This window comes from Oxyura jamaicensis, chromosome Z, assembly GCF_011077185.1.
Source record: "Oxyura jamaicensis isolate SHBP4307 breed ruddy duck chromosome Z, BPBGC_Ojam_1.0, whole genome shotgun sequence".
Taxonomy (NCBI): domain Eukaryota; kingdom Metazoa; phylum Chordata; class Aves; order Anseriformes; family Anatidae; genus Oxyura; species Oxyura jamaicensis.
Window position 1 is genome coordinate 23,096,121 of NC_048926.1, and position 9,310 is coordinate 23,105,430.

Here is a 9,310-nt window from a genome sequence, read left to right on the forward strand (position 1 = left end):
TGCACATCAAAGGGAGAATGAGGCAGACTGTGAGCCTGTGAGTACATTTTTGCAACCAATGCCCATGGATCCTAATGAAATAGAAGGAGTCTGAAATCTTGTGTGTTCAGAGTCCTAAATACATCCTAAAACAGCTTAGGTTATATGGGATGGGCAACCCCATTCAGATTCCAGCAGGCAGCTGAAGCAGAAAGTAGGCTGCAGAAATATTGCACTAGCAAAGGAATATTTCATTTGTATTCAGAGTCTTACCTTCTCTGAAGTGCAAGCAGTTGTTGAGGTCTTCATTTTCATCTGGTTGATTATGTGTATTTTTGCTGTAAATTAGCTTGCCATTTCTCCAATAAAATGTTCAGTTTCAGTTGACTACAGTTGCTCTGTTTCATGCATACTGCAACAAATTCAATATTGTAACAAATACAAGTTCATTTTTAGCCTATTATTACTACATGCTGAAGTCCCACATCTTTCCTCCGGATCTAAAATAGAGCTGCACTATTTTTCACAAGTAACTTCTTGAATAACTCTGCTTCCGATAAGCAAACCTGCAAGTCTGCAAAATATTTGACTGATTGTTACAGTGCTTTTTGCCAGAGAAATACATCAATATCTGAATTTAAAAAGCAGTTTTGATAAGGTCTTTGAAAAGCATAAATCCCACCCAGTCTTCAGCCACACCCCCTGGGGGAAATTCACTGTGATAGGAAAGGTCTCCACCACACACTCTTTCACTCTGTCTGAGTTGAAATTGCATTGTGAAACAGCTAATTTTTCAAACAGTTTGGCCTTCTCTTAATGAAAATGACAATACTCACCCCAACACATTGTCTGATAGACCTTCAAAGGAGGTCTTCCCCGGAGGTATAAAAAATGTAAGTACAGATGAAGCACAGATATTGCTGAATAAACTAGGCAGTCGATGCAGAGTGTAGAAGAACCAGCAATTTGTATATTTGGGTGAAGATTATTTGGAAGAGAAGATAAAAGAGGAAACTAAATTGATTTTGTTAAAACAAGTGTGGACCAAATTCTGCTTGTGCAAGAGCAGGTCCAGGGTCTCACCACTCTTAGTGCTGTGATGGTAGATCTCCCTAAGTCTGAATGCAGAGTTCTTCCTGGTATGTTAGATAGAATATTTATAAGAATTGAGGCAGTATGACCTGATGAGACAAGCAACTTCTTTTAGCTACAACATCACAGTTAGTGCTACTGGCTTGTTTCTGGGATAACTGGAGGACGTCCTCCCTGGCATATTTCAGACCTGTGCTTTGAAAACTTAATTCAACAGACACAAGTCGTCTGAGCTGTGTATATAAACAGAGTCTTAAGTATTGCCTTTTGAATCGGAAACAAGATCTTTGTCTCTCTAGATCACATTTGAGCATCTCTTACTGTCCTGGTTTGGTTGGGACAGAGTTAATTATCTTCACAGGAGTTCATACGGTGCTGTGTTTTGGATGTGTCATGAAAATTTTGTTGATAATACACACAGGTTGGATTGCTGCTGATCAATGCTAACATAATATCAAGGATGAACCAAGCACTCTTCTGCTTCTCCACCTGTCAGTGAGGAGGCAGGGGGTGCACCAGGAGCTGGGAGGGGACACAGCCAGGACAGCTGGCCCAGGCTGGCCAAAGGGATGTCCCATGTTATACAGCATCATGCTCAACAATAAAAATTGGGGGTGTGGCCTGTGGGGTATTGCTGCCTCTTTGGGACTGCCTGTGCATGGTGCTGAGCAATTGCATTGTGCATCATTCACTTTGTCTTTTCCTCTCCTCTCCTCACCTCTCCTTGCCTCTGCTTGCTTTGCTGTACCTTTCCACTGCCTTTCCACTGTCTTTATCTCAACCCACAAGTTTTCTAAATTTTGCCTTTCTAATTCTCTTCCTCCCCTTACCATTCTTTGGGGGTCAGGGGAGGAGTGAGCAAGTGTCTGTGTGGCACACTGCTGCTTACTAGGGCCAAACCACAACAGGAGTTGTACAACTACGTTGTAGCCTCTGACTGTTCTGACAATATAGTATAAAGGCCTTCTGAGATTTGCATTCATTATGTTTTCTTGTGTAGCCAGAGGAATTAAGGATCATTCTTATCTTTCTCCATCACATGTAAGACTTTACTGAAGGAAACTTAGTACATTTTCTACACAATGAAAATGGCAAGCCTTCGTCCTTGCCATCCTGCTCGGCTTATCCAGTAGGCCTGCATCTGCTAGAGGGAGCTATTTTGGGATATGAGGTGTGGAAACAAAAAGAATTTGACAAAAGTTTGTCTACAGTCTCCCAATGTACACTTCTTGTGGGAGTAAGATTCAGCAAAGATTTTTTTTTAAATGACTTTTATTTTTAAACAAGTGGGAGGAGATATAACAATCTGATTCATGTCATGTCGTGTCGTGTCCATATCCTTCTCTCCCCCTTCCCCTCCACCCCCCAAGCTTTCTTCTGGGCAGAGAAACACAACTACTGTAGAAAGCATAATTTGGGGGAAATCCTAAGAAAAGACTAGGAAGTAACTCAGTACAGGGCAGTAGCTGAACTTTTTACATACTGTCCTGCGGTCCTTGTATATCGTCCTGCCTTTCCTACTGCAGTAACAGTGCATGTGTTTGTGCTAGTTTGTGCTAGTGTAATATTTTCACAATCCTTTTCAAGGATTGTGAAACAAACACTTTCACAAACTTTTCTCTGTAGTAATATTTCTTTCAGAATACTATCCAGCATTAGAATGGTCTTTGAGCTGAAAAGTCATTACCTTTTCTTAGTCCGAATCTTTTCAAGTGTCTTTCCTGTTTTGGGACAAAGTGATTTAAACATAGTAATTATAATTAATCAAGTCATTGAGAACTGTTTACATACTCACTTGTGGCTTTATTGTTTTTGACCATTTTCTTTTTCCTTCCCATTATTATTCAATAGATAACCTGGGGGAAATATTTTTGAGAGATCATTTAATTAGCTTTATTAAATGTTACTTTGGTTATCTTAAAATTCACAGGTTGGTCTTTGCCACTTTTGTATAGAACAGAAAGCCAGGGAGGGGCTAGATTTGTCCAACTGGAGTAACAATGTCATGATTTTAATTATCCTGTATATCTTCTAAAGCTCATCAGCTGGAACAATTGCTCAGAAGATACAACTGGTTGAACTTACTTTGACTGCACGAGGGCTTTGCATATGACATATGACATCCTGACATGGCCTATATTGAATCTCCCCATCTAGACTATTCTGCTTTATGTCATTGGTAATTCAGAAAAATCCTTTAAGCAAGGATGGTGTCTGGTGAGTCATGTGCCATTCTAGTATCTTAAAGCATAAACCTGGAGCACCAGTTTATAGCAAGAGTGACCAAATCATGCCCCTAACCGAAATACCCAGCCACCCTAGTGATTAGGGTACTCTTCTGACAACTGAGAAATCCAAACTTGTTGCATGCCTGGATAAGGACATAGATCTGAACCAAACATTTGTGCAACTTTTGTTTTGATTTGACCTCCAATGGATTACTCACACAGCCCTGACTATGTCTCCTTCAGGATTGAAGTCTGTCTGTCCATAAATTCTGTAAACTTCTATTTCTCACACAGCTGTAAGGAGTATTTCTTGGCTTTCTTAGGCACAGCATGAATGTTCATAATCCATCTTATCTCCCAGTTTAGTTTGGCTGCCTTTAACACAGGAGTACCAGGGGTGTTGTAGCTGCCTGAATTTAGTGCCCTGCTATCACAGGTAACCAATTCTTGCAGTCTGTGTCATGAACTGAAATAGCTCCATCTTAAAAATAGTGGGTTTTTGGTCCTCGCCATTCATACCGGCAGCTGTTCCTGAATTTAGAAATCCTTGGTGAGACTTCCTTCTAGCTTTCAGCATCATATTTCTTCCTGGCTGGGCTATATTTGTAAGTTTTTCTGCCAACTTCTCTCTAAATACTTTTTTTCCTCCCTCACACTGATTATCAGTCTGTGTTTTCCTAGGTTATGCAACTCATACTTTCCTAGTCTATTATTACATGATAAATATTTTATTTTCCTGATTATCTCATTATCCTGTCTCTGTGCAGTCTGTTTCTCTGAGATTTTGCTGCTAATTAAATAATACTAAAGAATAATGCTTGCTTAGACTGTTTTTGTATCTATTTATCTCCCTTTGACTTGAGGAGCTGTCGTGGTGAAGTCTCTTCCTGCTGACCACAGAGGAACACACTTTCATTTCTGTGTTGATTAAGTGTCGTTCAGTGGTCAGCCATGGCATGTGGCAGTCTGGGCTTGAATGGGCATGTTCTTTGAATCTGATGATATCCCAGCACAGTGAGGAGGCTGATTTGGATGCTTGAGGGCGCAGGATGCACTTCTGTGGCACAGTCACAGAGGGCACCTTAACTAATGGGTGCAGGCATGGCCCTGCTGTGTAACCAATGCATATAAAGTCCATTTTAAAAATAAATAAATAAATAAATAAAATAATAATAATAAACCTGGTTATATTTTTGATTAAAAAAAAGAAACATTTCAAGCAAAGTTACCAAAGCACTTCTTTTTCTTTACAATAAAGCAATGCCAAACTGCTCCATGCAGACATCCCATTTTGAAGAACACAGAACCTCCTTAGCTCTCTCCAGCTAAAAAAAGTTTACATTGAAAAATTTCAAATTAATTTCTTCTGCTTTCTGAAGAAAAACAAAAACAAAACAACAACAACAAAAAACCGTGGATTTAGATCTGTCAAATGGTGGTGAGTTAACTTATTAAGTTCTGAGCAAGAGCCTTAAAACAATATAACAGGGGACATGAGGTGAAAGGGTCTGCATGAAGCAGTGAAACTCTGTGTAATTGTCATAATTGCAAGCTCCTTTTTTCATAATCAGAGGGGAAGGCTGTGGAGAGAGCATGACAGGAAAAAAGGAATCATATTAAGAGTGAAATGACATGCCAAAGAGTAAACCTGAACTACAGAGGATATAAGCAACCTTGAAATCGGGGAAGTTTGGATCTGATCTTTGTGGCTTTTTCTCATTTACATAACGAATTGTTTAGTGCTCAGTTTCCTCCTCAAACACAGGTTCTTGGCAACAAAATAGTATCTCTAGTCAATATGGAGATTCTAGCACTCAGCAAGTTGCAAGAAAATATGTGAAAGACAGGCCTTCAAGGTTACAGAAAGGGCCACTGCAAGAGAAGATGGAACTGCAGTCAAGAGAAAATGCTTCATCATACTTTGCTGGCCACAGAACAGGACTACTGGCAAGGCAAGAGCTAAGAGGAGAGCTGGACTGCTTGTCCAGTTTAATACGTCTTTCAGTTCTTTCTGAATGCTCAGAGGAAGATGGATATAGAACATGAGGTTTAAGGACAGAAAATAATTTATTTTTATTTCTTCCCTGTAAAATAATGAAGGAAATAAAGAATCTAGTTCACAATGACATATGGCTGTATATACAGACAAAGTAAATGCTACCACTCTGGGATAACATACTTTGCAGTGGTTCAAGGCAAGAGACAATCACACTGAAGATATATTTGTTTGAGAGGTTTACTTTTGGCTATGTGGTTATAAGAGGATGTGGATTTAATCTGATATCTATACATACCACCCAGCTTTCACAAAAGCAGGAGCTGGACAAACAGTAGAGCTTGCCTGATCGCTATATAAAGTGGACTCTGACCAACATAGTGCTGCGTCCTGTGAACAGCCTTGCAGTGTCCTGCCTCACCCAGTGCGGGAGCTTTTCCTGCCATGGGAGTGAGACAGATCAGCTCTGAATGGAAGAAAGCTGGAGATGGTTTTGCAAATCTATGTTTCTTTGCTATTAAAAGACAAAAGCTATGGCCTGGCTTGTTTAACCCAACTTTCTGTAAACATCACTTCAGCTTTAAAAGAGAATGGAGAACTAAGTCCATGCTCAGCCATAAATTCAGCTTTCTAGAAGTGAAACCAAGTTAAGAAGTTCTCCCTTACAGGAAGAAACAGCACTGCAACAAACAGAGAACTCTTTTACTCTTTTTTTTTTTTTTCTTTTTTTCTTTTTTTCTTTTTTTCTTTTTTATCCCTTCTGCCTCAGGTTCTTAAATGAAATAAGGGAACTTCTGAGTCATCAGCTCCACTCCTATTGAAGGTGTTCACTTTCAGCCTGTTTGCAAATCGGTCATGCGCCAACTTAAAATTGGTTGTTTCTTATTCCCATTACTCCTTACAGAACGCTGTTCCAGAATTGTGTGTCTCTGAGAGATCATTGGGAAAAAAACATCTGAGTTTCTAGTTTGGAATAATTTGGAGGCAGAATTATAAAGGAATATTACAAATCACTTTTCTTTCTTAGAGGGGAATACACTCTTAGGAGACACTGCAATGTTAATGTCTTTTGACTGATTATGGCAATAGCTCTTCACACCATGTTTAATGACAGCTCAGGAGGGTTTCAATACAAAACAGACCCTTTATAAAATAAAAGGGACATGAAGCATCCTTTAATGTAAACTTTCTATTGGTCAATGAAAAGGTCAGGATTTCTTTGATTTTGTCATACAGTACTAGAACTGGCATCACAAAAGCATAGCACAGGATGCATTCACAATTCAATAATTTTACTAGATGGAATAGTCTTTAAGTCTCTTAATCAGTAACATAGGTAGGTAGTGAAAGAAAGAATCTAACTTATATCTAACATTTCATACCAGCTCTTGATGGCTTCACTGTTTTCTTCTGTCCCTCCTACCCTTCTTTAGCAGTAACCAAAGTAGAATTTTCCACTGAGTGGACAACTACTAACATAGAAACCAAATATGATTCGAGCAATGACCATGGTCCTGTGTAAGGCATGATGAATGGAATGGAGCATTGTCAGCTGGTCTAAAAAGCCATGCTCTAAGCACCACACAGAAGACAGTTGTAGAGCTGGGGCTGTTGCTCACAGGCCAAAGATGAAATAAACACGTGTCTGTAAACCCTTTTGCAGTGGTCTCTCCTTGAGTGGGAAGAAGAAGTCCTCATCCCATTGTCTCCCTGTCATCAGTTTTCCATATAAAACCTGACTGTGAGTTATATGAAGACAGCTTAAACTTGTCAGTGTTGCACTGTGACACAAATCCAGTAATGCCTTTTTGCTAAACTGAGTTTCTGAACCATGAAGAGTAAGAAAAAAATAAGACACATATCACAGATCTGAAACTTTGATAAGTTTCTAAGTAGTGTTGTGTAGGCTTTGTACATCTATGTATGATCAAGTTCTCACTCATGGTACTGAATAAGTTTTGCACGAGAAAAGAAGCAATTAATGGAAGGAAAAATCCAAGTAAGGTCACACTTCTTTACATTACATTCTTACAACTTATTTAAATGAAAGGGTTTTTTTCATTAAAAGTAATTCAAAAAGTGAAAATTACAGTGCAGGACAGAAGCAATTAACGTGCATCCTGTACTAGTTAATCTGCTCACCTCAAGGAAGTTTATCTTCAGAGATCAAAAGACAAAAGTCAGACTCAGAAATATGTTCTCTCACGTCACCTTGAATGCTTTAAATAGCAAAACTTAAAACTGAAGTACAATCTGATGCTTGTGTTGAAATACCTCTTCAGGGGATCCACGAACTCAGCCTTGTCTTTGAAAAAGTATGTTTTGCAGGGTACTAGGGCTGAAATTCGGAATAGCTTCAAATATCCAAATCAGTCCAAGAAAGTTTTCTTATTTTTTATTAACTTATGGTAACAGGGCAAAATCTACAGAGCACTTTCTAAATTACTGACAAAACAGAAAATTGTTTAAGAATGTCTTGTCAGAGTACTGCACAATAAAGGTACATTATTTCAAGTACAGTTAGTAAATAAAGACATTTGATTTCCACTGCAGTGGGAATCAGCATTGTTTAGAATTATGAAGTTACATTTAACACCATGTGCTGATCAGAAATTATTTGTGAAAGTCTTGTTTGTGTAACCCTTATAACCACATAATACTATCAGTCATGAATAAGCAAGTTGGTTAGGCTTCTTGAGAATAGTTATTTTTTTTTTATAGGAAAAGGCAAAATTAAGCTTCTCTTTCTGTAGAAATTTTCTATTTCTATTTCTATTTTCTATTTTCTATTTCTATTTCTATTTTCTATTAGAAAATCATGTATTGAAATAGAATAAAACAAAATCCTTTTCTAATGCATACTTCCTGAAATAAAAGAACATTTGCTCTTTAAGTAGAGGTGAATGGGATTTATTTTATGTTCACAGAAACATTCTTTCTCCCTCTCTTTTTTTTTTTAATTATTTGTAATCAAGACAAGGTGAACAGCATTTGAAAATTCTTATGAAATATTTACAATGAGAGAATGCTCCAGCACAAGGGATTTTTATTGTCCTGGCACTCTAAAAGGCAACAGCCAAGAAACAGAAACAAACATGATTTGGAATATAGCAGGTCATTTGGAGCCCAGCAGAGTGCCCTCCTCATCAACTTTTAGATGCTCTTGATTTCTGTGCTTCTGTCCTTCTTTACTACCTTCTAAAGGAAGATTAGTCAAAGTTGGTGTGGTTCCACAAAATGTTCTTGTTTATCAACATTTTCCAGAGAAAACGTGCTTTCAGAAAACTTCCTCATCCATTTATTTGTCTAAATCTACTTGTGGTGTATTTTGTATGACAGTATTGATATAAATTACGTAAATGAACTGCTCGTAAAAGCTATTACAAGTGAATTAGCTAATTTCCCACACATGTACATATCAAATTTTTATAACAGCAAAAACTCAAAACCACTATGAAGATTAAAAAGCTAACAAGCCTGAACTGGAGTTCTGCAGACAACAGAGTTTTTTACTTTGACCACAATCAAACAAAAATGTTATGGTGACATTTTCAAGTCTGGCTTCTTAAAGATAGTTCTTAGGTAGGCAGCTGTACAGTCACAGTTTTAAAAGACTTATAAAACCTTGTCCCATTATATAGATGTCAAATAAAGGGCTTTATAAAGCCCAAGCTTGAAAATTCAGACTCTGCTACGTATGCCTGCAGGAATTCAACCTCCATAGGACTTTAGATATTTCATACACAGAGGTAGACACTCTGGAGCAGCCCAACCCATGGGCACCTCAGGCAGACGCATGCTGCCCAGGGATGATGGCATGTCCCAGATCACAGAATCACTGAATCACAGAATAGTCTAGGTTGGAAGAGACCTCCAAGATCACTGAGTCCAACCCCTGACCTAACGCTAACAAATTTTCCACTAAACCATATCCCTAAGCTCTACATCTAAACGTCCTTTAAAGACCTCCAGGGATGGTGACTCAACCACTTCCCTGGGCAGCCTATTCCAGGGA

General features: G+C 38.4%; 1 protein-coding gene across 1 annotated transcript in view; it reads right to left on the reverse strand.

Annotated features, from left to right (window-relative positions):
• The window catches only part of LOC118155703 (interleukin-6 receptor subunit beta-like), a 35,369-nt gene extending 34,751 nt beyond the window's left edge, over nt 1-618 (reverse strand). Inside the window, exon 1 of the mRNA XM_035309105.1 lies at nt 253-618. The gene's annotated coding sequence lies outside the window, so the exon portion shown is untranslated. The remainder of the gene's footprint in view (nt 1-252) is intronic.
• Nucleotides 619-9,310: the final 8,692 nt, after the last annotated feature.